Source organism: Callithrix jacchus, chromosome 18 (assembly GCF_049354715.1).
Source record: "Callithrix jacchus isolate 240 chromosome 18, calJac240_pri, whole genome shotgun sequence".
NCBI lineage: Eukaryota > Metazoa > Chordata > Mammalia > Primates > Cebidae > Callithrix > Callithrix jacchus.
In genome coordinates this window covers 33,973,047-33,985,162 of record NC_133519.1, presented here as the reverse complement: position 1 = coordinate 33,985,162, position 12,116 = coordinate 33,973,047, and the positions used below count along the sequence as shown (strand labels likewise).

The window sequence follows — 12,116 nt, the reverse complement described above, 5'->3', positions numbered from 1 at the left end:
ATGGTGGCCGTGGAGTTGGGTGAGCTGCTCTACAACAAGTCTGAGTACATCGAGGCAGCGTCTGGGAACAAAGTCAGTTGCCGGTCAGTGTTGTGTGGAATCTAGACCATCGTTCTCAATGGCAAGACTGTTGTGACGAATGACTGTATTATCCTAGCGGATCTGGCAAACGTAAGAGTTGGACGCCATGGTGTTGTGAAAAGTTGTAGTGTCATAAGGCCACCATTCAAGACATTCAGCAAAGGTGTTGCATTCTTTCCTTTACATATTGGGGACCATGTCTTTATTGAGGAAGATTATATGGTCAACGCAGCTCAGATTGGTTCCTATGTTGGCAAGAGCTGGGTGACTGGGTGCTGGTGTGTGTTGAAAGACTGCTGCAGAATTCTTGATGACGCAGTATTATCTCCAGAAACTGTGGCCCCACTGGTCACTGTCTTCTCAGGCTGCCCAGGATGCTCATGCAGGTAATGCCCATCTTTTCTGCTGCTAACACATCTGGCCAGTTGTTGCAGTTGCTCATAATCCTGGGAAAAGGTGTTTGTGACTTTTCAGAGCCCAGATTCCTGTTGGCTGTTAAAACTTGAAGGGAGGGGTGATTAGTGTTTCTCTCTCTTCTTCCTAAAAGGACCTTAGCTGTCCTAGGGTAGTTAGTCAAAGACTTTTTACCATTTTGACCTAGGGCCTTTGGCTTTCACTAAAAGTGGGGACCTCAGCATCCCAGATGATACTTTTGCCAAGTGTTAGATTTGAGTCTCTCATGTGGATGCATTAGTTCGATGGTTACTCCTTGCCTCAAGGTACATACCTTATTTCATTGAAGACACCATATTTGTGAACTCTTGCTCCCTGCCCTGGAACCATTCAGCCTACCCTGTATTTGCCATAAACTCCACAATTCACACAAAAACATCTGTATTAGGAGCCCATTCACACACACACACACACACACACAAATATATATATATATATGAAGGGCTCTTAAAATCAGTTTGTGGGGACAGAGCCCCAGGAGTAAATGAAGCTGCTAGGGCTGTTCTTACTATCTCCTTCTGGCCAATAGCACAACCCTTCCTGGTTCTGCTCTGACTTCTTAGCTTAGAAGGAAGATTTAGAAGTGAGGGGCTGAGAAGGTTGGCCTTGCTTAGTGCTCTGTCTGTAAGTGAATAGGGCAGAACAGTTCAGACTTGAAGGTTAGAATTTAGCAGGAGCCATCCTGACTTAATGTCCGTTTCTAGGGTTTGTAAAACAAAACAGCTGTATGTAATCATTTCCACTAGTTCCATCTAGAACTCCTTTCTAGTTCGTCATTTTTAAAAAAACGTTTATACATTAAAACCGCATAGCTCAGACAAGATGGAAGTTTATTTCTCTCTCCCTTACCAGTGCAGAGATAGTCAGCTGGTCCTGGCCGGGCAAATGGCTGGTTCCATGATATCATCAGGCACCCAGGTTTCTACTGTCTCGCCATGTGACCACGGTTAGCAACAAGGGAGGCTGTAGATGTAGTTTCTACTTGGACAGCCAACACTCTGAGGAAGGAGATTCTGCTAATAAAAAGGAGTGAGGGGAGAAAGGCCATTGGGAGGCAACAAGCAAACTCACACAGGCCTCTGCGTTGCTTCCTTTTCTCCTGCTGCATGTGAGCCTTCTTCATGCAGCAATGACAGCTGTCAGCTCCAGACCTGAGTCCTCCTTCACTCAGGAGGCCCTGAATTAACGGTTTCTTCCCGTCCAGTTCTAATTTGGAAAACTCCCAACATTCTCAATTGTTTGTTGTGAGTCCCATGCTCTCTTGGATCGGTCACTGTGGCCATGTGTGTTTGGCCACGTGATTAATCCAGTGTAGGTCATGACCTTTTCTCCATCCAAAACAAGGTGCTAGGAAGACAAAAACAGTAGCTAATACAAACAATGGGAGTTTAGAATTGTGTGCTGATGTATTTGAAGATGTGTTGACAGTCGTGTGTATCCTTGGAAAGGCCAGCTGGACTCTTGTCTCTCACCCCAGGGACCTAGGAACAGTCTGTCACCACACAATTACTTTTATAATCCTCGAGAAGAAAATCACCTTGTCCTCAGAATACTTCCAGAAGAACAACCAGATGGGAAGAACCTTGGCTGGGACTTTTTCCAGTGAGGTTGGGGCAGAGGGAATTTAATGGCTCGTGTAGCTAAAAAGGCTGGGCTAGACTGGGCTACGCGCTGCATCCCAGGACTCCAAACAGGGATCTGCCTCCTGGGCTCTCAGCTCTGCTTTCCTTTGAGTTGGCTTTATTCTCAGGCTTCACGATGTGGCCCCTCAGCACCAGGTATTGGTAAAAAGCTCTCCCCTTTGATGACGGAACTGCTGGATTTGGTTCTCATTGGTCCAGATGAGGAAGGTATCCAGCCTCAAGTTATCACTGTGACCAGGAAGATGAAAGGCACTGAGTGGACAGGGCTGGCATGCACCCGCAGAGACTGAGGGGTGGTACTGGTGGTTGTGATGGACGGATGATTTTAACAGAAGAAGGGATGAATGGGTGTGTGACCGGGTTTTTTCTTGGATGTTGTGGGTCCTTGTCCTCCAACCTCTTAAAGAATAAGTGGTGGGGCCGCTTCAGCTGCACCATACGCTCTCGAAAAGTGAATTATCGGACCCAAAAAATGTTGCAGAAAGGTGATTTTATTTAGGTAGAGAGAAGAGAAAGAAAGGAGAAAGGCTTCCACGAAGAGTGTGGAAGGGGATTCCGGGGGGAAAATCCCGGAGGGAGAGCCCACTATGTGGGAGGGGATTCCAGAAAGTTGAAAATCCGGCACAGGTGAGGGAGCATGGACTTTTATCCTGGGAGGAACCCCCACCATCTCCCAGGCCCTGGGCCAATGAAAGGCGTTCCTTAGAACTTCCGCTGGAGTGACTGACTTTTGGTTTCTTCCCGCGCCCGTGAAATTCAAACATAAACTGTTGAATCTCCCGGATGGAGAGAGATGGGAGGGGGGGGTCCATGGTGCCCGGAAAATTCTTGCTATTGAAGCTACGCCCCTGGCCGGGCTCAGTGGCTCATGCCTGTAATCCCAGCACTTTGGGAGGCCGAAGCGGACGGATTGCCTGAGCTCAGGAGTTCGAGACCAGCCTGGGCAATATGGTGAAACCCTGTCTCTATTAAAATACAAAAAATTAGCCGGCGTAGCGGCGAGTGCCTGTAGTCCCAGCTACTCGGGAGGCTGAGGCAGGAGAATCGCTTGAACCCAGGAGGTGGAAGTTGCAGTGAGCCGAGATCAGGCCACTGCACTCCAGCCTGGGCGATGGAGCGAGACTCGGTCTCAAACAAACAAACAAAAAATAGCTACGCCCCATCATGGACCCAGAAAAGGAACACATTCCCTCAGGTACTGGGCAGTAAAAGCATGTACAGTTTAGGCCTCTTCTCTTTTGCTCTTGTCTTCCCTTTCCTCCCTCTCCCTGCTGTCTTTTACCTTCTTCCCAATCTCTCAGCACTCTTGGGAGGTGCCTTCTGAGGATCCTCCTGGCAGGGGTGCCTGAGCCCGGATTAGAGGACAAGGAGAGGACGTTGCATAGCCATAGCAGGTGTTCAATAAAGAATCATTTGGAGATGGTTAAAAAATAAAAGAAATGTTAGAATGACAACTCTGGCCACAGTGAGGGAAGACCTGGGCCAGTTAAGGAAAGTGAAGAGCTGCCCTTGAAAAGGGTGGGACTGTAAGAAGATAATCATCATCTTCAGCTAGCCAGAAGACACTGCTGTCTCTGCTTCTGGAAGTGGCAGTTACTTCCTTTACAGTGTAGACTGGAGAGCCTGGTGCATACTGAGGCTTTTTAGCTGCTGGAATAGATGCACATTTGTGGGTGTTTAGGAGAAAGGAACAGAGCTGACTGAGGAAATGGAGGAGGGACGATCAAATCAGAATGATGTGTCACTGATCCACGTGCTTCTTGAGGGCTACAGTAGAAAGCACTGGGAAAAGTCAGGTGGACAGAAAGCAGGAGGTCATGGGGCAGAGGAGGAAGGCGCAGCACGAATCTACACACCCTTGATGGCAGAGAACTCCATCAGTATGCCCCAAGCAGGAGGGGCTTGGGGCATCGTTCCCCATGAAGGCAGAATAGGGAGGAGAAGCAACATCTTGACTGGACATGAGGGAACACCCTGAGCAGCAAGGGGATACAGGAGATGATGACCCCTGCGTGTCCAATCAGCTCCTCTGTCAGGTATAAGTCATCATGAAAGAGGAGCTTCTCAAGCTCAGTTCTGGGTTCTGGCCACACAGAGGCGGCCTGGCCCCTTGCTTGTGGCTCTGCTCCTGGGGCAGAGCCTCTAGGGAGAATAATGCAGAGAGCCGAGCGGGCTGGGTGAAGGCAGAAATTCTACAACCAGGGCTGACGTGCCAGTGTTCAGCTTTGTCTTTTCAGCTATAAGGCCTATCTTGTTTCTGAGGGGAAGGAAGATAAAGGAATAATGACCAACTGGGCCTGACCCAGGAAGATCCTGCGGTTTACCTTTCACAGCCTAAATTACTAACACCTAACACAGGGCTTAGCATGCAATTCATACTCAAAATGTCTGCAGTGCACATCAGGAAGTCCTGCAAAATCAGATCTATAGCTGGAAATACTGACGGCGTGAGGGACCGACAGACAGGAGAGGTCAAAAGTATATACAGAGTTTTGCATTTTGCAAACCCGGACTGGGGAAGAGTTGAGTGGGCATCAGTCCTGCACTGGAGAGGGACGGTGGCTTCTGAGACAGGACACTTCCTTTATAATAAGGAAGCCTCTGAGACACTCCTCTTTCAGAAACAGAAAGAAGTGACTTGCTTATTGGGTTAAAAGCTCATCTTGTAAGAAAACCCAGGTTGGCTGTGGAGTTTCCATGGGGAGGATGCTGCAGACTGCCTCCCTCCTGCTGCAGGCTGACTCATTCCCTCTTAGACAGACAGATTGTGTCCTGCGTGGGAGTCGCTATGCAGATCCCAAAGCTGTTCCCTGAGAGTTACAGGAATTACAACCTGCTGAAGGGAATGATTGTTCTAAATATGTTCTTTTTTTAGTATATTTGTTGCTGAAGCGAGCACTAAATATGTTCTTTTAATGAGACTTTATTTTGATTATTATTTTATTAATGGAGTCCTAAGAGGAAACAGCAAGAACCACTGTCTTCAGAAAACCATTTGCTTTTAGCTTTGGGGGTGTTTGGTCAATTGGCTCTGAATCCTAAACCCTGCAATCAGGTCAGGCCTGAGTTTTAGTGCGCTGGTGTTTGGCCAAAGTCCTGGGCTAAAATCCTCCAGGAAGGCCTCTGCCTCGGGATCAGAGTCTCTGGGTGGTCTCCCCTGGCACATGGCATCCCCCAGGGATCTGATGACTTAGTAAGGGCCTGTTACTGGTTCATTATGGTTGGGATCTGTCTGAACAGAGCTGACAGCTGTCAAGGCCTCCAGGGGAAAGAAAAGAGCACTTATCAGGTATGTTATTTTTCCAGGTGCCCAGGCCGAAAGCTCACACCTCCTCAAGAGGAAGCTGGGCTGGCAAAGGTCCTCATTGCTTGTGTGTGGCACCCCCTAACGTCAGATGATTGCTTTTGGTTCTGTTCTGTCAGAGATGTGGCAAGAGCTAAATTTTTAATCATTCCTAGTTTGCAAAGCTTGGATACTGTGTCTGGTGGCTGCTGATAATGCAGGAGACGTCCAGGCTGATTTTTACCGGGTGAATATGAACAAGAGAGGTCCCAAGAACAGCAAGATCTCCACTGGGGGTCATCAGGAGGTAGGCCGCACACGGTGCCCTTAATCCAGCGCAACTTAACGAATGTCTGCTGAGTGCCTGTTTAAGGGCTAGGGCGGGAAGGTCAAAGGTAGGCCTGCCTCAAGTTGCTCATGGATAGCAAATTCTTCTGGTTCCTGGAGAATTTGATAAAAATGCTGAGAGCTCAGCTTTATCATCTGTAAAATGGAGGTAGTAGAAACCTAATGGTGTCCTTGGGAGAATTTAAAGGGACAATGCATGTAAAGTATGTTATATTTGCCTAGCCCATACTGGGTGCACATTATTTGTGGAAGGGATAAATGAAGGAAAGTGAATCAAAGAGACAAATGTGAGTCAAGTATGCATATTGTGCTGGAAGGTAGTAAGTCTGAACTAGTATTTTAACCCACTTCCAGGTGGGGGAAGGTGCAGGTTAATTTAGGAAGGGTTGACTTATTACCCGAGTCAGGGAGTGTGAAGGCTGAGAGCTGAAGATCAGAAATGGGTCTCAGAGTGCATGCTGAGTTGAGTCGGAGACACAGAGCCAAGTGTTATCAGACCAAGGAGGCTTTGGGAGACTATTGGGAATCAGGGCCCAGCATTAGTGGTGATCAGAGAGGCAGGGCCAGCTCAAGGGCGTGCACACAGAGTGGGCAAATGAACAATAAATTTGGAGGTCTGGGGCCCTCCCTCCTGCTGGAGATGTATTCGCATGGGTGGGCCTTGTCTTTGAAAAAAGGTGGAGAACAGAAGCTCCTTCCATGAGGCACTTACATTCATTTCTATCCCTGGCCTGAGCACAGAGAAGTATTACATTAATACTTATTGGATTAAAGGTTGTTTCTCTTTCCACTGCTTCCACCAGTTTTCAGCTTTGCCTAAGAGATGAGGGTATGGACTGGGAGCCAATTTCCTCTGTCTGCCTCTGCTCTGCCTCTTACTAGGTGTGCAGTCTTACTAGGCAATCTCGCTCTGTCTCAGTTTTGTTAAATGTGACTAATACTTCATCAGGCTGTTATAAAGACTGGATGAATTAGCATAAGTCAAATGCTGAGAATAGCTGATCACACACTGTAAGTTCTCCAGTAACTCCTAGGCATTATTAACACCCTCACCACTGAAATGAAGATCCATACCACTCTGGTGGGTAACCAGGCAAGAGAGTCCTGATTGGGAGAAAGGACCTTTGGATCTCATCCTACCATGCTGCATCCGAATGCCTAGATCCTGGCACACAGTAGGTTGCTCAATAAATATTTGTTATTGTTGAATTGTATAGAGTGGAGTTGCTGGTGCAGGGTAGAGAAGGAAGGACAGGATCCAGGGTCCTTTAGGCAATTGCCTGACTTCAGGAAAATGGGGCAGGAAATTGGTGAGGGTCTCTGGACTTGGGACCCAGGCACAACTTGGGGACTGATCAGTGTGGAGAGCAGGAGAGGCAAGGGAGAGGAAAGAGTGAGAATCACTCTGGGGCAGCTCCATTCTTGGAGAGGCAGAAATCTGGTTTTGAGTCTGCAGTCAGCCCTTTGACTTGCATAGGATAGGAGTGTGGGGTCAGTACTTCTGGTTCTCAGGAGTCTCTTATGTAAAATGGAAATGATAATACCAAAAGCATGTCCAGCGTTTCTAAGTCATACGCTTGTTAATAACAGTCAAATGCGGCCATGCCTGCAAAAGTGCTTAATCAACTATAAATTACCGTGGAAATAGTAGGACTGGTATAATTTTCTATCTCACTGAAACCTTGATTCCTTAGCATATTCTTCAACTTTTCCGTCTGGGATATTTGCATTTTCAGAGAGAGTCTAGAAAAAAAGCTTTAATGATGTCAAAGGAATGAATGGTGAAGAGTGAAATATCAGAAAGGAGTTTCTGTTCAAGAGGACCTCCTAACCCTGAGCATGGGGACTGTGGTCACTAGGAGAGAAGAGCCAGGGAAGAGGGCTTTATGCAATGGTGGCTGCAAAATGCTTCCAATTCCCGTTACTGCTAACCTCCACAGTTCTCTTCTTCCTTCCTTCCTTTTTAATCTCACTGAATTGTCAAGTGCTACATAGGGTCATGATGGGAACTCTGTCTGTGAAGCTAAGCTGAGGGCAGGAATTGGCCTTGGGGGTGCTTCTGTCCCCAGAGAGTACAGTGCCTATTGCTTTCAAATAACTCCTATAAAGAAATTGAAAATATCATGCTGTGGTAATGTCGAATCCACCTGTACACGTGCAAAAATACCTCCATTGAACCCTCTGGGGAAACATTCCCCTTCAATTTCTTTCCTTGTGCATGTAAACCTCTTTTTTCAAAATCGATCAATCTACATACAGCAAATCATATATAGCAGGAAGCAACCCTTTCTTTTTTGAAAGAAGGAGTGCCATCTTCTTTCTATTTGCAAGATAATTGGGAGAGAGATGTTTGATTCTTATTTCCCACAGTTTAGTGAGGAATGAGTGAAACAAACTAAGGCAAGTTTTAGTTAGGGAAGTAACACTGTTCTGTAGGGAAATTATCACCTAGTTGCATTTAAGGAGCTGTCAGACTTGAAAGTTAAAAGAGTGGGCCCGGTGCAGTGGCTCATGGCTGTAATCCCAGCATTTTTAAGAGGAGACCGAGGTAAGAGGATCGCTTGAGCCCAGGAATTCAAGACCAGCCTGGGCAACATAGCAAGACCCCATCTTAAAAAAAAAAAAAAAGTTAAAAGAGTGAATTTCAAGTGCTTCCTGGCAGGTGAGGTACCCACTGTTTTTCCTCACACAGAAATGTTTTCCACCCTCCTTTTTATCGACCATAAGAGCTACTTGACCAGAAGAATTGCACTTATGCATAATTTCCCTCTCAGCTCTCTTTCTCGTGGATGCTGATTAGTTAATGCATTCATTTGCTTAAAAATATTAATTGAGCAGCATTTGATTTTATAGTATGGCTTTTAATAGTAGCAAAGCTTGTGGGTTCTGCTAAAAATTTGCCCCCAAACACAAAGTCTCTTTCTTCTTTGCACTCAATTTTAAGGAATTCCACTCAAACATCTGTACGACAGTAAATTACTGTTCTCGAAGATGCAACAATGGGGATGGGGCAGCAGAATGGGGACCAATTGGCTGGGACAGGGGTCGGGTCCAAATGAAGAGGCCAAGCTATTGAGAAAACAGTTGAGGACAAGATTGAGAGATGTGTGAAGGAAACAAAAGAAGGGGTGAGCTCCAGCGCATGTGTAGAAATGAGGGTGCAGACTCAGATGATGCTGCACTCACAAGTTCTTGGTAGGGAGGGCATCTTGAATCTAAGCAGAGCTTGTCCTAGGGTCCAGACATGACAGAATGAGAGAAGGGCCTGCTGGGGTTCTTTCAGCCTGAGGACGTGTTTCTCAAGCTCCTCCTGTTCATGCTCTACATAGAGAATGATCGCCATGGTATGCCACACTGAGGTCAACTGAGGGGCTGCTGCCTGCATAGGGCCTGGCTCTGTGACTCTTGACCTTCAGGGCCAGCCTAGCAACTCTGGAGACTTCAGGGAAAGGATATCTCCTGGCCTATCAGTGACCTATCTGCAGCATGCTGGTTGGAAAACTCTGGTTTGGGGAACCTACTTGTCCTCCCCAGGGGAGAGATACAAGCTTTTTTTTTTTTTTTTTTTTTTTTTTTTTAAGAAAAATGACTTGGAATCAGAGATAAAGGACAGTTTGGAGTATAGTATTCATCCTGCAGGACTCCCGCTAGCTCAGGCCTCCGCATGTTAAACAATGTTTATTGGGCACCTGCAAGAGCCACACTGTGTGCAGTGAACAGAGTGCTCCACTGAATAGTGAAGAAAAGGAAACTTGTCTGAAATCTCTGAGACAGCTCAGCCCAAAGGTGGAAGGGCTTCTGCTGCATTACTCTCAGGACACCGGGGCTCTGGCTGTGGTGGGGTGGGAGGCATCGGCACATCTGTAGCTCTGGCACCAGGAGCAGCTTCTTGGGGTTGGCACTGCAGATTCAGAGGAAACAGCAGCAGGAGGCCGTGGTCTTGGCCATGCTGGAGGCTTTTCTCCCATGGTGTCCGTGGAGACTTTGTGCTTTGGCAGCATCTTTGAGTTTCAGAGATGTCAGGCATTGCAGCAGGGGAGAAGAAAAATGGCTGGTGCCATGTGGTGGCCAAGAGGACTCTTTTGTGGGCACATGGAGACATATCTTTGGGACTTCCCCCATAGATATATTAACTCAGGAGGGAGGTTTAGATTCTGTAATGATGAATAAGGGCAGTGTCAAGTAATGCTTAGGAATGAATGTTTGTGCCCTCCTTGTCCCCCAAATTTATATGCTACAATTTATGTCCCCAAATTTATAAGCCACAATTCTCAATATGATGATATTTGGAGATGGGGCTTTTGAGAAGGAACTATGGTTAGATAAGGTTGTGAGGGTAGGGCCATGGTCTGATGGGATTAGTGGCGTTATAAGAAGAGACATCAGAGAGCTCATTCTTTCTCTCCCCTCCCACAGGCACTGGGGAGGGATCTAGTGACCACGCAGTGAAAAGGTGGCTGTCTATAAGCCAAGGAGATGAGGCCTCAGAATAAAACCTGCCTGGCTAGTGCCTTGATCTTGGATTTCCTTGCCTCCAGAACAGAAAATAAATTTCAGTTGTTTAAGTCACTCAGTCTATGGAATTTTGCTATGGTAGGTAGCCCAAACAGACTAATACTAATAATACTAATAATGGCCAAACCTTGCCATCACTCTTGTTTTAACTCCCAGCATGTGCAGTCTGGGGAAACAGCTATACATGCTTGAAAGCAAAGCCCATTCTCTAGCAACAGGTATTCTTTAAGCCACAGCAGTTACCGTGGGCAGGTGGTATGGGCAGAGCAGACCCTCATGGAACCTGAGCCGGGCTCTCTGTTGGGTTCTTACAGATAGTGCCACTTACTTTTCACAACAGCCTGCAGAGTGGGTATGATTACCTCCACTTTACTGAGGAGGACAGTGAGATTCAGAGAGTGATTTCCTAGTGAGGACGGCATCCAGATTGGACGCGTGTCATTTGATTTTCACTCAAGCTCCCATTCTCTTGAGCAGAGCTTAAGCTAGGGAGTAGAAAAGCTAGTATTGTATCCAAGAGCTATCTAAACTTGAATTTCATGTTCTTTTCACTCTATCACTCCAATTCTTATACTCTGGGAACACAGTTTGTTTTTCAACTATTTTAAGTGTCTATTTCATTCTTAAAAGAATCATATTTTACTCTTAGAAATACATAGTTAAATTTTATTGGAAAGTAAGACCTACATTTTCAAGAATTGAGACAAAATGTCTTCCTTGCTTCTCTAATGAAAATTTGGTTTGGAAAAAAATTTTTCTTTTTTGAGACAGAGTCTTGCTCTGTCATCCAGACTGGAGTGCAGCGGTGTGATCTTGTCTCATTGCAACCTCTACATTTTTGGCTTAAATGAGGCTTCCACCTATGCCTCCTGAGTAGCAACAGGTGTGCACAACCACACCCGGCTAATTTTTGTATTTTTTTGTAGAGGGTTTTGCCATGTTGGCCAGGCTGGTCTTGAACTCCTGAGCTGAAGCAATCAGCCCGCCGTGGTCTTCCAAAGTGTTGAGATTGTAGGCATGAGCCTTGCCTGGTTTGGATGTTTTTTTTTACATGAAAGAAAGTGTCTGGTCAAAGTGTTAAGATAAGTGGACTGGACTCCTCATTACTTCACTGCTGTCCAAGAAGCTTCCATTTCTTGAGTGCTAGAAAAGGCAGGTTTGCAGAAGCTAGAGGGGGACTGAAAAACAAGTGACTATATTAAATGCATTTGTTGGGCCTAATAGCTGGTGAATGTGGTTGAAATATAGTATAAAATAAAACAATCGTGAGTCAGAGGTTAAATGAAGCCTGTTGAAGGCTGTTTCCGGGAGACTGTCTTCATCATCATCATCAACACCAACAGTTATGCAGCATGCTGATCACTTCCCATATCTTACTGTATTTAGTCTTCACGATGGCTCTAAGAGTAGTACTGTTAATATCCCCATTTAACAGGTGAGGAAATTGAGGCTTAGAGATAGTTTCCCCCAGGTCACTGGTTGGTTAATTGTGGAAAAGAAACGATTTTGGTATTGCTGAGTGTTGCCTACATGGGAGGGGGAATTGTGGTGTTGTGGCTTTTGGGGGCAGTTTGATTTTGATTCAGTAAGCAGGAAGATGTCAGTGAAGTTTGGGGGCAGAAAGTGATGTTTAGAGCAGTATTTTAGGACAATTAGCCAGCCCTGTTCACCATATAGCAAAGCAGGAAGATTGGTGCTCTGAAGACCAGCTAGGAAGATACTGTGTAGTTCAGATGAGAGGAGATGAGTATTTGAATTGCGTGGTGGCAGGAGGTCTGGGAATGAGGGGATAG

At 46.2% G+C, this 12,116-nt stretch overlaps 1 long non-coding RNA gene and 1 pseudogene across 3 annotated transcripts in view; both read left to right on the top strand.

The window, feature by feature from the left end:
• Window positions 1–4,155, top strand: LOC144580124 (dynactin subunit 5 pseudogene; annotated as a pseudogene).
• A 1,473-nt stretch (window positions 4,156–5,628) lies between these two features.
• Window positions 5,629–12,116, top strand: part of LOC144580269 (uncharacterized) — a 162,400-nt gene continuing 155,912 nt past the window's right edge. For all 3 annotated transcript variants that reach the window (XR_013529562.1, XR_013529560.1, XR_013529559.1), the window contains exon 1: window positions 5,629–5,767. This is a non-coding gene — a long non-coding RNA (uncharacterized LOC144580269). The remainder of the gene's footprint in view (window positions 5,768–12,116) is intronic.